At 44.6% G+C, this 18,978-nt stretch overlaps 1 protein-coding gene across 3 annotated transcripts in view; it reads left to right on the forward strand.

Annotated features, from left to right (window-relative positions):
• Positions 1-598: 598 nt before the first annotated feature.
• The window catches only part of LOC147096591 (uncharacterized), a 28,171-nt gene continuing 9,791 nt past the window's right edge, over positions 599-18,978 (forward strand). Inside the window, exons 1-3 of one of the 3 annotated variants that reach the window (XR_015074944.1) lie at positions 774-1,299; positions 10,535-10,612; positions 13,992-14,285. The gene's annotated coding sequence lies outside the window, so the exon portion shown is untranslated. Of the gene's footprint in view, positions 1,300-10,534; positions 10,613-13,991; positions 14,286-18,978 lie in introns of those variants that run through there. The other 2 variants (XR_015074943.1, XM_085975389.1) reach the window with 2 other exon arrangements.

The following is an 18,978-nucleotide window of genomic DNA, read 5'->3' on the forward strand; positions in this document are numbered from 1 at the left end:
CAGTCCTTTCATTAGTCCCTTGGTTCCCTGCTATTTTTGGTGTGTTATTTGTGTTTTCTACTGTGAAGACAGATACAAAATATTTGTTTAAAATCTGCCATTTCCTCATTTCCCATTATAATTTCTCCTGTCTCAGCCTCTAAGGGACCAATGCTTACTTTTGCTACTCTTCATGTTTACTTACTTTCAGAAGTTCCTACAATTTTTAAATGTTTCTTGCTGGTATACTCATTCGATTTTCTACCTTTTTATCAATTTTTGGTCATAGTTTGCTGGTTAACAGAATTAAACTTCCCAATGCAATTTCACATGCTAAAGTTCTGCTTCTGTAAATAGCATTCAAGTACATTTATCATTTATTATATGCTTAGGAACAGTTAGAGGTTGATACCATAGAAACTTGGGACCAGACAGCACAGAATGAGGCCATTGGGCACAGCGGGCCTGTACCGGCTCTTTGAAAGAGCAGACCAATGTGCCCCCCTCCCCTGCTCTGTGCCCAGAGCACTGCTAATGTTCTCCCCTTCGTGTGTTTCACTAATTCGGGTTTAAAAGTTACTATTGCCTCTGCTCCCATCACTCATTCAGACATTGCATTCCAGGTCATCATAACACGATGCCTAAAAACAATCTCCTCATCTCACTTCTGGCTCTTTTGTCAATTACATTAAATCCGTCTCCTCTGTTTACCGACCCTTCTGTCAGTGGGTACAGTTGCTCCTTATTTACTCTATGGAAACACCTTCATGATTTTGAACACCTCTATTAAATCTCCCAATTAACATTTTCTGCTCTAAAGAGAACCTACGAGGAATTGGCAGCAGCAGCGAGGAGGCATAAATACAGCGGGAGGCCGAGGACAGGAAGGACCTGCGAGGAGTTGGCAGCAGCGAGGAGGCATAAATACAGCGGGAGACCGAGGACAGCGCAGACCTGCGAGGAGTCGGCAGCAGCAGCGAGGAGGCATAAATGCAGCGGGAGGCCGAGAACAGCGCGGACATGCGAGGAGTCGGCAGCAGCAGCGAGGAGGCATAAATACAGCGGGAGGCCGAGGACAGGAAGGACCTGCAAGGAGTCGGCAGCAGCGAGGAGACATAAATACAGTGCAGATCTGCGAGGAGTCGGCAGCAGCAGCGAGGAGGCCGATACAAGTCCGGCGAATTCCAAAAGTGCAGCAAAATCAAGGAGAGACGTCACAGGGCTGCAGGAAAGAGTCAGAGTGGGAGCAGTCAAACGACAACTGCGAAACCGCTAATGACGTCACAACCAGGGAAGGAGCTGATTGCTAAGTAGGACCTGGTAAGTATTTCTACAGTCCAGTCGTTAAAGTAAAAGTAAGGTCTCTAGTTTAGAGTAAGTAGTGTTTAAAGTGAAGTAAGGTACTTTGTGAGTTTAATATTCTTTAATTTAAAGGAAGTAAAGGGAGTAAATTAAGGGTAGGACATGGCAGGGCAGCTCGGCAGCATGGAGTGCTCCTCCTCTGCTATGTGGGAAGTCAGGGACACTTTCGGTGTCCAGGGCGAACACGTATGCAGGATGTGGCTGCAGCTACTCGAAATCCGCATTTCGGAGCTGGAGCTGCAGCTGCGGTCACTGTGGAGCATCCGCGAAGCTGAGATCTTCATGGCTGGCACGTTTAACAAGGTCGTCGCACAGCAGGTAAACAGTGCACAGGCAAACAGGAAATGGGTGACCGCCAGACAGAGTAAAAGAACTAGGAAGTTAGTGCAGGAGTCCACTGGGTCCGTCTCCCTCTCCAACAGATTTTCCGTTTTGGATACTGCTGGGGGAGATGGTTTCTGAGGGGAATGCAGCAAGAGCCCAGTCCGTGGCACTACGAGTGGCTCAGCTGCACAGGAGGGGAGGAAAAAGAGTGGGAGAGCAATAGTGATAGGGGATTCTATCGTAAGGGGAACAGATAGACATTTCTGTGGCCGCAGACGTGACTCCAGGATGGTATGTTGCCTCCCTGGTGCTAGAGTCAAGGTTGTCACTGAACAGCTGCAGGGCATTCTGAAGGGGGAGGGCGAACAGTCAGAGGTCGTGGTTCACATTGGTGCCAACAACATGGGTAGAAAGCGGGATGAGGTCCTGCAACAAGAATTTAGGGAGCTAGGTAGCAGATTAAAGAGCAGGACCTCAAAGGTTGTAATCTCTGGATTACTCCCGGTGCCATGTGCTAGTGAGTATAGAAGTAGGAGGATAGAGCAGATGAATGAGTGGCTAAAGAGTTGGTGCAGGAGGGAGGGCTTTAGTTTCCTGGATCACTGGATCTGCTTCTGGGGAAGGTGGGACCTGTACAAGTCGGATGGGATGCACCTGAACCAGAACGGGACCAACATCCATGCGGGGAGGTTTCCTAGTACTGTTGGGGTGTGTTTAAACTAACTTGGCAGGGGGATGGGATACAGAGTGGAGCTATAGCAGGGGATGATGCACAGCCAAATAGAGGAAAAAACAGGTCAGCCTGAAAGGCAGAGCAAATATGTAATGGCACAAGGGAGTAGGGCAAGGCTGGATGGCATTTATTTTAATGCAAGGAGTCTTGCGAGTAAGGCAGATGAATTGAAGGTGTTAATGAACATTGGGAATACGATATTGTTGCTATCACAGACATGGTTGAGAAAGGGGCAGGACTGGCAGCTCAATATTCCAGGGTATAGAATCTTCAGGCGAGGCAGAGCGGGGTGTAAAAGAGGAGGGGGTGTCGCAATATTAATCAAGGAGTCAATTACAGCTGTAAGGAGGGATGATATCTCAGCAAGTTCCTCTAAGGAGGCCATATGGGTAGAACTTAAAAACAAAAAGGGGGCAAGCACTTTGGGAGTGTACTATAGGCCCCCAAACAGTCAGGGGAAGATGGATGAAGGAACTGATATGTAGGCAAATCTCAAGTGCAGTAATAATAGTGGATTTCAACTTCACCAATATTAACTGGGATAGTCAGTGTGTGAAAGGCTTAGAGGGTGTGGAATTCTTAAAGTGCATCCAGGAGAGCTTTTTGAGCCAGCATGTAGAAAGTCCTACAAGAGAGGGGGTGGTACTGGATCTAATTCTGGAGAATGTAGCTGGGCAAGTGGTAGAAGTGTCAGTGGGAGAGCATTTTGGTGACCGTGATCATAATTCGGTGAGATTTAAGGTAGTCATTGAAAAGGACAAAGATGGACCGGAAATAAATGTTCTAAATTGGGGAAGGCCGATTTTAATATGATGAGGCAGGATCTGGCCAAAGTGGACTGGGATCAGCTACTTTAGGAAAATCCACATCAGAGCAGTGGGAGTCTTTCAGAAAGGAAATAGTGAGTACAACGCCAATATGTTCCTGTAAAGATCAAGGGTGTGACCAACAAGCCAAGGGAACCCTGGATGTCAAGGGATATACAAGAATGGATTCGGGGAAAAAAAGGGATGCTTTTGGCAGATACAATGGACTAAGTAGTGGAAGCCCTAGAGGAGTATAGAAAGTGCAGGGGATACTTAAAAAAGAAATTAGGAGAGCGAAGAGGGGGCATGAAAAAACACTGGCGGGCAAAATAAAAGAAAATCCCAAGGTGTTTTATAAGTATATTAAGGGCAAGAGGATAACTAGGGAAAGAGTAGGGCCCATTAGGGACCTATGTGGCAATCTGTATGTAGAGCCTGAATATGCAGGTGAGGTTTTAAATGAATATTTTGTATCTGTTCACTATGGAGAAGGACGATGTAGGCATAGAAATCGGGCAGGGGGATTGTGATATACTTCAACAAATTAGTATTGAGAGGGAGGAGGTACTAGCAGGTTTAGCGGGCTTAAAAGTGGATACAGGCCCAGGCGAGATGTATCGCAGGCTGCTTTGTGTGAGGCAAGGGAGGAGATTGCAGGGGCTCTGACACAAATTTTCAGAACCTCTCTAGCCACAGGGGATGTGCCAGAGGACTGGAGGACAGTCAATGTAGTACCATTGTTCAAGAAGGGTAGTAGGGATTGTTAGATCCGTGATTCTGAGAGTATGATGTTTTTCAATAACCACACGGATGCTGTAACTGAACAATAAACAGGTATTTACTGGAGGAGGGTAGTCTCAAGACTGGGGGTACAGAGGCATGCGCAAGGCTTATATACAGGTGTGGTCACTGCCGGTACTACAGTATACAGGAGCTGTAAAAGTAGTTCTGTCTTAAAGGTACATACACTACAATTCCTCCCCTTTTAGATTAGTAGTACCCCTAATATTCAAATAACAATTAACACTAACATGTACATTAAACAACAATAGTCCATTTATAGATTCAGTCTTTGGGGCGGCTTCCTGACCCTTTCGGGATAGCGCCTTTCCTGAGGTTCTCGTTCTTGGTGCAGAGGCGATTCTGGCCCCTTTTCATCGGGTAGTTCATCGGTTTCCACTGCTACTGGTTGAGGTAGATGCTACCAGTATGTCGGGTTCATCCCCAGGTACTCGAGACATGGGGTTGACTCGTTCCTGTGACGCTAAGATCTGATCGACGTGGCGTCTCACAATGTTCTCCCCGACATCCACTGTGTACATTAATGGCCCCTGCCTTGTGCATATCGTTCCGGATTGCCATTTCTCTATTTTAATCGTTGCTGTTATGCCTTTTAGTGTTCCGAGTCCCTCCTGGAACACTTCTTTTGCGTCAGTTAGCATTTTTGACAGTCGTCCAGGTGTGACGTCGTCATCCTTTTTGGCCTCAACCTTCAGTGCCTGTATGGAATGCCAATCTAATTGTATCTCCCAGATCCATTCACGTCCTAGCAGTGGTGGTCCTCCATCTGGCAATACATATATATCCATTTTAGGTATTTCCTGGCCTTTATATATCACTTTCACCCTTATTTTTCCTTTGGGGTAGACTTTTTGCCTCGTGTACGTCTTCAAGACAATCTCTGTAGCTTTCAAGGGTATATGTGAAAATAGCCGCTTGTAGTCCTTTTGGTTTATGACTGTTAGGGCTGATCCTGTGTCCAATTCCATTTTCACTTGGACACCGTCTATCTTGAGTGTAACCCAGATAGTCTGGTGATCCTCCATTTTGGTTACCTTATGTAGTTTCAGACAACCCAGCTCCTTGCTTCCGGAGTCTGTGTCACTTTTCTGTTCGTCTGAACTACTGTCCATCACCTGGTGTACCTTTTTGTACTTCTCCTGTGGAGATTTCTTACTGTTGGTTTTCTTCCCAGACCTGCAGACTCTTGCTATGTGTCCTGCTTTTCCACACTGTCTGCACACTTGGTCCTTGAACCAACAATCCTTCTGGTCATGTGTTGTTCTGCCGCAGCGATAGCACTTCCCTGTTCCATAGGACATTTCATTGGTGCCATATTCTTGCGGTCTCCGTTGTATCTCTGCAGTGCCCCTTGCGGCTGCTTCGTGTGATACTGCCATACTGAAAGCCTTGTCCAGCGTAAGGTCCTTTTCTGATAGAAGCTGTTTCTGGGTTCCTTCACTTTGTAGCCCACACACAAACTTGTCCCTTAACGTCTCTGCTAGTCCCGCTCCAAACTGGCAGTGTTTCGATAGCTTGCGCAGTTCCGTTAGGTACTCAGCATTGCTTTCGTCTTTGTGTTGGTTCCTTTTATGGAACTTAAATCGTTCTGCTATCAGCAGCGGTGTGGGGTTTAAGTGGTCCTGTAGGATTTCTACTATGCTTTCGAAATTCTTGTTCACCGGCTTCTCTGGGGTTATTAGATTTCGCAGTAACCCATACGTTTTTGCACCCATGGAATTTAACAAAACCAGTGCTTTCCTAGCATCTGGCACTTCATTCGCCCTGCAGTACACCTCAATATGTTCCATATATGTCGCCCAATCTTCGACTTTATTGTCGAACGTAGAGATACTGCCACTCTTTGGCATCCCTGGGTGTGATTTAACTGTCAAAAATGGTGTCTCCCGCGCTTCCCCTTCTCCGCTGGCACAAAATGGCGTCTCCCGCGCTTTCCTTCCTTCCCGCACTCGCCCTTCTTCTCCGCTGCGGCTTCTAAAAATGGCGTCTCCCGTGCTCTTCCTTCTCCGCGGCTCAATGGCGTCTCCCGCGCTCTCCCTTCTCCCCGCGGACACTGTTCAGCCCTTGAGCCCTGGCTGTGCTCTGCGCGTTCTTTTTTTTCGACGCCGCTCCGTCCTGAAGCCGGCTGTTGCTTTACCCTCCGTTTTTTTTTTCTCTTCTCGACGCCGCTCGGTTTTCAACCCCCAGCTGCGCCCTGTGCGCTTCACCCTCTATCTTACCCCGTCGACGCTGCTCAGCTTTCTCTCTGCCGTCGGTCGGCTCCAGCCGCCACTGTCTGGGAAGGTTCTGCGCTGGACCTGTCGTCAGTCTCTTGCTGATCGTCATGGCTGGGAAACCAAGCCCGGCTCTCCACAGCCTCCCCTGCGATGTTCACTCTCTGCCGGACGACTGGGCGGTTGCTCGTGGTCGACGCCCGTGTTCCTGGCCTCGACTTTCTTACACCGCCCTCCCGGAGCGAATCCTCGAAGGGAAATGCAGAGTTGCAGGTAGATTCGAATCGACACTCGTCGCCACTGTTAGACCCGTGATTCTGAGAGTATGATGTTTTTCAATAACCACACGGATGCTGTAACTGAACAATAAACAGGTATTTACTGGAGGAGGGTAGTCTCAAGACTGGGGGTACAGAGGCATGCGCAAGGCTTATATACAGGTGTGGTCACTGCCGGTACTACAGTATACAGGAGCTGTAAAAGTAGTTCTGTCTTAAAGGTACATAAACTACAGGGATAAACCAGGGAATTACAGGCCAGTGAGCCTAACATCAGTGGTAGGGAAATTATTGGAAAAAATTCTGAGGGACAGAATTAGTCTCCACTTGGAGAGGCAAGGATTAATCAGGGATAGTCAGCATGGCTTTATCAGGAGGACATCATGGCTGACCAATTTGATTGAATTTTTCAAGGGGGTGACTAGGTGTGTGGATGAGGATAGTGCAGTTGATGTAGTCTACATGGACTTCAGTAAGGCTTTTGACAAAGTCCTGCGTGGGAGACTGGTCAAGAAGGTAAGAGCCCATGGGATCCAGGGCAACTTGGCACATTGGATCCAAAATTGGCTTAGTGGCAGGAGGCAGAGGGTGATGGTTGAAGGTTGTTTTTGTGACTGGAAGCCTGTGTCCAGTGGTGTACCGCAGGTATCGGTGCTGGGTCCTTTGCTGTTTGTAGTTTACATTAATGATTTAGATATGAATGTAAGAGGTATGATCAGTAAGTTCGCAGATGACATGAAAATTGGTGGAGTGGTAAATAGTGAGGAGGGAAGCCTCAGGCTACAGGACGATATAGACGGGTTGGTCAGATGGGCAGAACAGAGGCAAATTGAATTTAACCCTGAAAAGTGTGAGGTGAGGTGATGCATTTTGGGAGGATTAACAAGGCAAGGGAATAAACAAGGAATGGTAGGACCCTAGGAAGGACAGAGAATCAGAGGGATTGTGGTGTGCATGTACATAGATCACTGAAGGCAGCAGGACAGCTAGATGAGGTGGTTAAAAAAGCATAATGGGATACTTGCCTTCATTAACCGAGGCATAGAATATAAGAGCAGGGAGGTTATGATGGAGCTGTACAAAACGCTAGTTAGGCCACAGCTGGAATACTGTGTGCAGTTCTGGTCGCCACACTATAGGAAGGATGTGATTGCATTGGAGAGGGTGCAGAGGAGATTCACCAGGATGTTACCTGGGCTGGAGCGCTTCAGCTATGAAGAGAGACTGGACAGGTTGGGGTTGTTTTCCTTAGAGCAGAGAAGGCCGAGGGGGGACATGATTGAGGTATACAAAATTATGATGGGGGTAGATAGGGTGGATAGAAAGGAACTTTTCCCCTTTTAATAGAGGGGTCAATAACCAGGGGGCATAGTTTCAAGGTAAGGGGCAGGAGGTTTAGAGGGGATTTGAGGAAAAGCTTTTTCACCCAGAGGGTGGTTGGAATGTGGAACTCACTGCCTGAAAGGGTGGTAGAGGCAGGAACCCTCACAACATTCAAGAAACATTTGGATGAGCACTTGAAAGTGTACAAAATGATGAGGGGCATAGATAGGGTAGATAAAGAGGAACTTTTCCCCTTAGTAGGGGGGGTCAATAGCAAGGGGGCATAGATTCAGGGTAAGGGGCAGGAGATTTAGAGGGGATTTGAGGAGGAACTTTTTCACCCAGAGGGTGGTTGGAAGCTGGAACTCACTGCCTGAAAGGGTGGTAGAGGCAGGAACCCTCACAACATTCAAGAAGCATTTGGATGGGCACTTGAAATGCCATTGCATACAAGGCTATGGACCAAATGCTGGAAAATGGGATTAGATTAGACAGGGCTTGATGGCCGGCGCGGACACGATGGGCCGAAGGGCGTTTTTCTCTGCTGAATAACTTTATGACTCTAATTCCAGCTCCTCTAGTGTCTCCATGTAGCTGAAGGCCCTCATCTCTGTTACCATTCTTTTGAATCTCCTCTCCGCCCTCTCCAATGCCTTGAAAACCTTCCTAAAGTGCGGTGCCCAGAATTGGACACACTGCTCCAGCTGAGACCTAACCAGGGTTTGATGATGGCTGAGCATAATATCGTTGGCCAAAACTGTGGCAGATGGAGTTCAATGTGGGAAAGTGAGGTAATTCGCTTTGGATCTTAAAGTGAGATCAGAGTAGTTTCTAAATAGTGAGAAGCTAGAAACTGTGGATGAGCAGAGAATTAGAGGTCCAAGTATAGATATTACCAGAAGCTAGTGGAATAAGATCAAAGGCTAATGAAATGTTAGGCTTTATCTCGGAACGGCTGGAATACAGAAGTTATGGTACAGCTGTACAGAGCTCTGGTTAGAACTGATTTCGAGTATTGTTACATTCTGGGCACCGCACCTCAGGAAGGATATCTTGGCTTTGGTGTTGGTGCAGCTCAGAATTAAGAGTTAAATTATGAGGACTGATTGCATAGACGAAGCTTGTATTCCCTTGAATATCAAGTGTTAAGGGGTGATCTAATTGAGGTGTTTTAGATGATTAAAGGAATTGATAAGATAAAGAGAGAAACTGTTTCTTCTGATGGTGGAGTCCAGTACAAGGGGGCATAACCTTAAAAGCAGAGCTAGGTCGTTCAGTGGTGATGTTGGAAAGCATTTCTTCACACACAGGGTAGTGGAAATCTAGAACACTCGCACTCAGCAGCTGTTGAGGCTGGGGGGAAATTGAAAATGTCATAACTGTGATTGATAGATTTGTGTTAGGCAATGGTATTTAGGCTTGTGGAACCAAGGCGGGTAAATGGAGTTAAGATAAAGATCAGCCGTGATTGAATTGAATGGCTCGAGCCTGTTCTGCCAATGAATAGCCTACTGTTCCTACGTTCCTATATTCCGATGTCTCTATTTATAAAACCAGTGATCCCATATGCTTTTCTAAAAGCTCTATGAACTTGTCCTGCCACCTTCAATGATTTCTGGATGTAAGCCCCCATGTTTGTCTGTTCTTGCACCCCCTTTACTCTTGTGCTATTTATTTTATATTGCATCTCCTCATTCTTTCTTCCAAAATGCATCACTTCACACTTCTCTGCATTAAATTTCACCTGCCATATGTCTGTGCATTTCACCAGACGGTTTATGTCCTCCTGACTTCTTCCATTATCCTCCTCAGGGTTTACGACTTTTCCGAGTTTTGTTAATCTGCAAACTATGAAATGATGCCTTGTGTGCCCAAGTCCAGGACATTAATCTATATTAAAAGAGCAATGCTCGTAATCCCGACCCCTGGGGATACCACTAACTTCTCCAGTCTGGAAAACCCTCACTTCACCACAACCCTCTGCTTTCTGTCCCTTCCCTAATTTAGCATTCACTCTAACATTGCAGCTTTAATGTCATTGGCTTCAATTTTGCAAACCAGTCTATTATGAGGTACTTTGTAGAAATTCTTCTAAAGATCTATATACACAACATCAACTGTACAACCTTCAACAGTCCGCTCCCTTATTTCATCGAAGAAATGAAACAAGTCCGACTCGATTTGCTTTTAAACAATCCGTTCTGGATGTCGTTTATTAACCCATGTTCTTCCAAGTGACAATTCATTTTGTCTCTGACTATTGTCTCAATGATTTATCTCAAGAAGGTTCCTGAACACCGGCACTAGACTGATTCACCTGTAGATCATTGGTTTAGCACACACACCATTTTTAAACAAGGGGGTAACATTTGCAAATCTCCAGTCCTGTGGCACCACTCCCCTATCCAAGGAGGATTCAAAGATTGTGGCCAGAACCCTGCTTCTCTCAGTAACCCAGGATGTATCTGTGGTGATTATTCTTTATGTTTAGTAAGAAGTATTGTAATTGGTTGTTTGTTTCCTGCCTTGAGATATATGCTGTAAACTCATTGGTAGTTGATGTCATGTGATTTGTGGTGGCCATCTTAAATTCAGTTCTTTACAGCCTTGGTTGGGACTGGGTGTTGAAAGATGTGCTACTGGATTTTTAAAGTTAATAAAGCCTAGATTTAGAAAGGCAAATCTCTTTATTTCAATTTATTAACTTTAAATCAGAATGGAGCGATATCTTCAACCGGAACGATTCAATGCTGACCCTAATTCTGCAGGAGTGGATGATAAATGGAAACACTGGTATCGTACATTTAAAATCTTTTTGGGTGTGTTGGATCAAGAGTCTCTAAATAAGCTGAATATGCTGATCAACTACATTGCTCCGGATGTGTATAAGTATATTTTGGACTGTGAAACTTACGAATTGGCTATTTCTACATTGGAAAAGATTTTTGTTAAACCAAAGAATGAGGTATTTGCACGTCACCTTCTATCTGCCCGTAGGCAGCAGGTGGGAGAATCTTTGGATACTTACTTACAAGCACTTCGGCGCCTTAGTGCTAACTGTAATTATAAGGCCGTGACGGCTGAAGAATATAAGGAAGAATCGGTACGGGATGCTTTTATTAATGGATTACTGTCTAGATCAATTCGTCAGCGGTTGTTAGAAAATAAGACTTTGGATCTTAAGAGTGCTTTTGAGCAAGCCTCTACATTGGATGTGGCTCAGAGAAGTTCGGATTCTTATGCTCTTTTTAATCGGCCTGCGACTGTGGTTTCGGCAGTTCCGGATGAAAAGGAATTATGTGGACTTAATGGGAGTGGTTTACTAGATTCTGAAACAGTTTCTACTTCGGCGGCTGTTGCGTCTAGGATTCAGAAGTATTATTTTTGTGGGAACGTCCGGCACCCTCGTCTGAAGTGTCCTGCTCGGGAGGCTGTGTGTAGTAAATGCGGCAAGAGAGGTCATTATGCACGTGTTTGTAAATCATCAGGTTCAATTACCTCCTCTGCGACTATTCAGCCTTTAGATAGGGCGTTTATTGCATCAATTTCTGCTGCATTTGCTCATGGCCTAAACAAAGCTATAGTTACGGCCCAAGTTAATGGGTTAGAAGTGAAGGCCCTTATAGATACGGGCAGTACCGAGAGTTTTATAAGTCTTCAGTTTGCGAAGGAAAAGCGTTTGAAAATTTCGCCTGTTACTTATCAGGTGTGTATGGCTCAGACAACTCTCACTTCACAAGTAGCTGGTTGTTGCCTTGTGAAATTGATTCTTCTAGGTAATACGTATACTGATCTACGCCTATCTGTTTTGCCTAATCTCTGTGCGGATATTTTGATTGGTCATGATGTGCTTCAATTACACGAGTCTCTCAGTCTTTCGTTTGGAGGGACTAAGCCACCTTTATCTATTTGTGGATTAACCTCTTTATCCACTTCTCCATTATCACTTTTTTCCAATTTGATGCTGGATTGTAAGCCAATTGCTACCAAGTCAAGAAGGTATAGCAGTCAGGATAGAGAATTTATTAATTCTGAAGTTCAACGTCTTTTATTGGAAGGAATCATTGAACCTAGTTGTTCGCCTTGGCGGGCACAGGTAGTTGTCACCACTAACGAGAGACATAAGAAACGAATGGTGATAGACTACTCCCAAACTATTAATAGGTATAATCAATTAGATGTGTACCCTTTGCCTAAGATTGATGAGCTTATCAACAAAGTATCTCAGTATAAGGTTTTTAGCACTATTGATTTAAAGAGTGCTTATCATCAGATTCCTAGGGATCAACCATATACGGCCTTTGAGGCTGGCGGAAAGCTGTATCAGTTTTGCCGAATACCATTTGGTGTTACTAATGGTGTTGCTTGTTTTCAACGGGCAATGGATGCTTTTATAAGTGATAACTCTCTCTCTGACACCTTTTCAGACTTAGATGACATCACGGTGTGTGGCAAATCAAGGGTGGAGCATGATTCTAATTTAGAAAGATTCCTTCAAGCTGCGGAAAAAGTTGGTTTAACTTTCAATAAAGAGAAGTGTATCTTTTCGACCACTGAGGTAAATCTACTGGGGTATATTATCTCGGGAAACAAGATTAAACCAGATCCAGAACGTCTGCGACCATTGATTGATTTACCTTGTCCTACTAATTCTAAGGCTTTGCAACGAGTTGTTGGACTGTTTTCTTACTATTCTAATTGGATTGCAAACTTTTCACAGAAGATCCGGCCCCTTATTCGGGTTACGACATATCCTTTATCATGGGAGGCCAGGACGTGTTTTGATAATTTTAAAAAGGATATCCTTGGAGCAGTTGTGCATTCTATTGATGAGCAGGTTCCCTTTGTGATTGAGACGGACGCTTCTGATTTTGCAATTGGGGCTACTCTGAACCAAAATGGAAGACCTGTGGCCTTTTTCTCACGTACCTTGAACAATAGTGAAAAAAGACATTCTTCAATAGAGAAAGAGGCGTATGCAATAGTAGAAGCACTGCGTAAATGGAGACATTATTTATCGGGGCGACATTTTACGTTGGTAACTGACCAAAAGTCTGTGTCCTTTTATGTTTGATGTCAAACATTTTGGAAAGATCAAGAATGATAAAATAATGAGGTGGAGGATTGAGTTGGCATGCTACCATTTTGATGTAGTTTATCGTCCGGGGAAGGATAATGTTGCTGCTGATGCGCTGTTTCTGTGATTCACGGAGATACGCTTATTAATCTTCACAATGCCTTATGCCATCCTGGGGTTACGAGGATGATACACTTCGTGCGCAGTAAGAATTTGCCCTTTTCAGTTGAAGACGTCAAGCGGATGACTTCATCATGTTTTATCTGTGCTCGGTGTAAACCGAATTTCTTTAAGCCTCAACGAGCTCATCTTATAAAGGCTAATTCTCCTTTTGAACGTTTGAGCGTTGATTTTAAGGGGCCTCTTCCTTCAACGACTCAAAATTGATATATATTTACTGTTGTGGATGAGTTTTCAAGGTTCCCATTTGCTTTTCCTTGCGCAGATGTATCAGCTACTACAGTTATCAAATGTCTGACTCAACTTTTTGTCATTTTTGGGATGCCTGCGTATATCCATTCGGATCAGGGAAGTTCTTTTATGTCTTCCCAGTTGAAGGAATACCTTCAGAGTCGGGGAATCTCTACTAGTAGAACTACCCCGTATAATCCCCAGGGTAATGGACAGTGCGAACGATACAATGGGGTGATCTGGAAGGCAGTTATGTTGGCTTTGACATCCCGGAACCTTAAGAATACACAGTGGGAAATGGTATTGCCTGATGCCCTGCATTCCATTAGATCATTGCTTTCAACGGCTACTAATGTGACCCCCCCATAAAAGGCTCTTTAACTATCCGCGGAGATCTACTACGGGATATTCGGTACCTTCATGGCTTACTATGCAGGGACCTGTGCTGCTTCGACGCCATGTTAGATTGTCAAAATATGATCCTTTAGTGGAGGAGGTGGAGCTGTTGGAGGCAAATTCCCAATATGCTCATTCGATTCCAAGATGGGAAAGAAAGTACTGTTTCAATTAAAGACTTGGCTCCTTGTGGTGGCCAGCCCTCTTCTGAGGATATTAACAATAGTCATGATTCAGATAATGTGGATGTCGTTACAGATACTACGAATATTTCCAATCCTATTGCAGATAATTATACTTCTATTAGTCAGCCTTCGATGGATGTTCATGACCGTCCCAGTTTACCTCTTGATGGGATTTCCAATCCGGAAACCGTTGATAATCGGGATATGGATAACCTTCCTGCAGAAGATACTTCTGTGTCTCCTGGTGTGGGAGGGCAAGGAATTTCACCAGGGTTAAGAAGGTCGACACGAACAAGATATCCGGTCGACAGACTGAAAATGGACTTTTAAATTGATAGTAATGTTTTAAAATTGTTGAAATATTATATTTGTATTGTTTTAGTTGTAAATAATTAATTGTAAAAGTTATTTAGGTTGGAGTATATTTTAAAAGGAGGGGTGAATGTGGTGATTAATCTTTATGTTTAGTAAGAAGTATTGTAATTGGCTGTTTGTTTCCTGCCTTGAGATATATGCTGTAAACTCATTGGTAGTTGATGTCATGTGATTTGTGGTGGCCATCTTAAATTCAGTTCTTTACAGCCTTGGTTGGGACTGGGTGTTGAAAGATGTGCTACTGAATTTTTAAAGTTAATAAAGCCTAGATTTAGAAAGGCAAATCTACTCTTTATTTCAGTATCCCATCCAGACCATGACTTTTCCACTTTGAGCGCTGTCCACTGTTTCACTACATCCTCTTGGTCTATTTATATCCTGTCCAATTTCACTACCACCCTCTCCTTCACTGTAACATTGGCAGCATCCTCTTCTTTAGTGAAGGCAGATGCAAAGTACTCATTCAGTACCTCAGCCATGCCCACTGCATCCACCAGAAGATTGCCCTTTTGGTCCTTAATCATCGCACCTTTCCATTGACTCTCCTTTTAGGCTTTACATGTTTAAGAAAGATTTTAATGTTCCCCATTATATTCCCACTAATCTTTCCTCAGTTTTTCCGTGCCCCTCTTAGTTTGTTTTTGATTTCTCCTCTGTACTTTCTGTATTCAGCTTGATTCCCTACGGTGCTGCTGTTGTTGTCGTGTGTTTATTATACCAGAGTCTGCGTGTGTCAAACAGCAGAAAACTCCATCTTACAAGGTCTCAAATTGGGTTATAACTTAATGCCGGCGAATAACATCAACTTAAGTTTGGAGAAATTACTGATCCGGGACCGAATCGCTTTCACATTTCCCCAGTGGGGAAAGGGAAGGACGCTGACTGAGAGTTTGTTAGACACACAGCGGGACACGCGCACACGTGGAGAATTATAATTGTAAAACAGCAATCCGATCAAACCAGTTATGTATTTAAGACGTTTCCAGACATTGTAAGGCCCCTAAAGATATTCCAAACAAACAAGTTGGGTGTCACCAATCTGCTAAAATTTACACAACTGTGTTAATGTTAGTGGAGCAGTGGTGAATGTCCTCACCTCTGACAGTGCTCATTAGTCACGTGCTGATACCATGAGCGAATAGCGAATAACAGCAAGGAAGTTATGTTAAACTGTTATAAAAGACTGGTTAGGCCTCAGCTGGAGTATGGTTTTCAATTCTGGGCACCACACTTTAGGGAGGATATCAAGGCCTTGGAGACGGTGCAGAAGAGATTTGAGACAATTGTACGAAGGATCAGGGACTTCAGTTCTGGGGAGAGACTGGTTTGTTCTCTTTAGAGCAGAGTTGGTTAAATGAAGATTTTATAGAGCTGTTGAAACTCATGATTGGTTTTGATGAGTAAATAAGGAGGAACTGTTTCCATTGGCAGAAGGGTCGGTAACCAGCCGATGCAGATTTAAAGAGAGTGGAAAAAGAACCACAGGCGAGGTGAGGTAACATTCTGTTACACAGCGAGTTAGTGAGATCTGGAATGCATTGCCCGAAAGGGTGGAGGAAGCAGATTCTGTTAACATTCAAAAGAGAATTGGATAAATACTTGAAGGGAAAACGTTTACAGGGCTATGGGGAAAGAGGGGGGCAGTGGTAATAATGGGATAGCTCTTCCAAAGAGTCAGCACCGGTGTGATGGGCTGAATGACCTCCTTCTGTGCTGTATCATATTATGGGTCTATGATGCAGCCTCGCCTCGTCAATGGAGGTGCCTGATGGGCTGAATGATCTCCTGTGCTGTATCATATTATGGGTCTATGATGCAGCCTCGCCCAGTCAGTGGAGGTGCCTGATGGGCTGAATGACCTTCTGTGCTGTATCATATTATGGGTCTATGATGTAGCCTCGCCTAGTCAATGGAGGTGCCTGATGAGGCGATCTCAGCACAGAGATTTCAATGCCCCAGCAAATCCCAAGAAGCAGACATTGAAACAATCCAATCTGCCTCCGGCGCTACAGTAATCGGTTACTATGCACCAGAAGCAGCATCATCGGTTCAATATTGGCCAACAATATAGGTGTGGATAGAAAGACAAAAGTTAACCCATTGCTGGAGATTTGCGATCTGCGATCAGGGAGCTAGGACAGGAAGCACATGATCAGTTTTATGGGATGGACAGTGGAGGCCATGACATGGAAAAGAATGCCAGATGAGACTATATCGAATGCTGTGGGAAGGTGAATGATGGACAAGGAAGGGTTACACACCATGGTCACAGTCACAGAGATTGGAGTTTGTGACAGTTCGGGGCAGATTAGATTTACATCGAAACTGCAGCAGAGAAACAGTCCATTCGGCTCAAGTGGTCTATGCTGTGTTTATACTCCACGGGAGCCTCCTCCCATTCTCATTACATCTTGACACCGTATCCACATATACGTTCGAGGGCGTTAGACTCGCGACACCAACACTAAATAACATTCAGAACGCCGGAGAACCCACCCTCCTGGAGTGGATTGAGCGAGTTTGTCGCACTCCTCACTTCAGAAAGAAATGAGCTCATTCACGTTGGACCTAAAAAGGATCGATCAGAGAATTTTCTAAATGGTTAGAATTAGGAACTGTGGATGGGCAGAGAGAACTAGGGGTCCACGTAACCTTAACCGCAGAGCGAGGCCGTTCAGGGGTGATGTTAGAAGTTAGGAACTGTGGATGGGCAGAGAGAACGAGGGGTCCACGTAACCTTAACCGCAGAGCGAGGCCGTTCAGGGGTGATGTTAGAAGTTAGGAACTGTGGCTGGGCAGAGAGAACGAGGGGTCCACGTAACCTTAACCGCAGAGCGAGGCCGTTCAGGGGTGATGTTACAAAGCATTTCTTCAGACACAGTGAAGTGGAAATCTAGAACACTCGCCCTCAAGAAGCTGTTGAGTTTCGGTCAATTGAAAATGACAAACTGTGATTGATAGATTTGTGTTAGGCAATGGTATTTAGGGATATGGAACCAAGGCGGGGAGATGGAGTTAAGATACAGCTCAGCCATGATCGAATTGAATGGAGGAACAAGCTGGAGTGAATGAGCGGCCTACTCCTGTTCTGATGTTCCTGTGCCTCTATTTATAAAGCCAATGCTCCCATATACGTTTCTAAAAGCCTTATCGTCCTGTCCTGCCACCATCAAAGATTTCTGTATCTATACCCCCAAGTTTTACTGTTCCTGCAACCCCTTTAAATTGTACCAGTTGGTTTAAATTGCATCGCCTCATTCTTCCTTCCAAAATGCAGCATTTCACACTTCTCTGCATTAAACTTCACCGGCCATGTGTCTGCCCATTTCACCAGTGTCTCTATTTCCTCCTGAAGTCTTCTGCTGTCCTCCTCACGGTTTACGACTTTTCCGAGATTCGTGTCATCGACAAACTTTTAAACTATGCCATGTATACCCAAGTCCATGTCACTGAAATAAATCAAAGAGCAGTGGTCCTAATCCCGCCCCCTGGGGACACTGTAAACTTCCCTCCAGTGTGAACAATATCGGTTCACAACTACTGTCTGTTTTCTGTCCCTTCACCAATTTAGTATCCACGCTGCCACTGCTCCTTTAATATCATTGGCTCCAATTTTGTTCACCAGTCTATTATGAGGTACTTTATCAAAGGCCTTCTGAAAGTCCAGAAACAGAACATCAACTGCACTACCTTCATCAACCCTCTCCTATTTCATCCATTGGCTCATTCAAGTCAGCCAGGTTAGATTTGCCTTTAAATAAAATCCATTTTGTCTGTCGCTAATAAACCCATGTTCTTCCAAGTGACGGTTAATTGTGTTTCGGAAATAACACCGATGTTAAGCTGAGTCGCCTGTAGTTATTTGGTTCATCGTGCTCTCCTTTTTTGAACAGGGAAGTAACGTTTGCAGCCCTCCCGTCCTCTGGCACCTTTCCCATATCCAAGGATTGGAAGATTGTGGCAGAGCGGGTGACATTTCTACTTTGAGCCCTGCCAACCAATTTAGTACATCGTCCTAATCGATTTATATCCTATCCAATTTCTCTACCACCTCCTCCTTTACTGTACGATTGGCAGCATCCTCTCCTTTAGTGAATACAGAGCCAAAGTGTTAATTTAGTACCTCAGCCATGTCCTCTGCTTCCACAAGATGATTGCCTTTTTGGTCAGTAATCGGCCCCACCTTTCCTTGGACTATTCTTTCACGCTTTATATGTTTATAAAAGGTGTTAGTGTTCCCTATTATGTTACCACTAATCATTTCTCATACATTCTCCTTGCCCCTCTGTTGCTGTTGTGTGTTTATTACACTAGTGGCAGCGTTAGTGAAACAGCAACATGCTGAAATTTACAAAGACTCAAACTGGTACTGAATTAACAATCGCTTTTACATTTCCACAGTGGGGAAAGGAAAGGCTGCTGATTGATAGTTATAATGCACGGGCACACACACAAATGGAGAATTATGATTGTAAAACAGCAGTCAAATCCACCAGTTGTATATTCATGGTGTTTTCTGAGATCCCAGAGGTTGGGTGATTGGGCAGAAGCGTGGCAGATGCAATATAACGTGGATAAATGCGAGGTTATCCACTTTGGTGTCAAAAACAGAAAGGCAGACTGTTATCTGAATGGCAATAGATTGGGAGAAGGGGAAGTGCAACGAGACCTGGGTGTCCTTGTGCACCAGTCGCTGAAGGTAAGCATGCAGGTGT

This window comes from Somniosus microcephalus, unplaced genomic scaffold (genome assembly GCF_052327205.1).
Source record: "Somniosus microcephalus isolate GS21.2 unplaced genomic scaffold, FLI_Smic_1.0 unresolved_chr1, whole genome shotgun sequence".
NCBI classification, from domain to species: domain Eukaryota; kingdom Metazoa; phylum Chordata; class Chondrichthyes; order Squaliformes; family Somniosidae; genus Somniosus; species Somniosus microcephalus.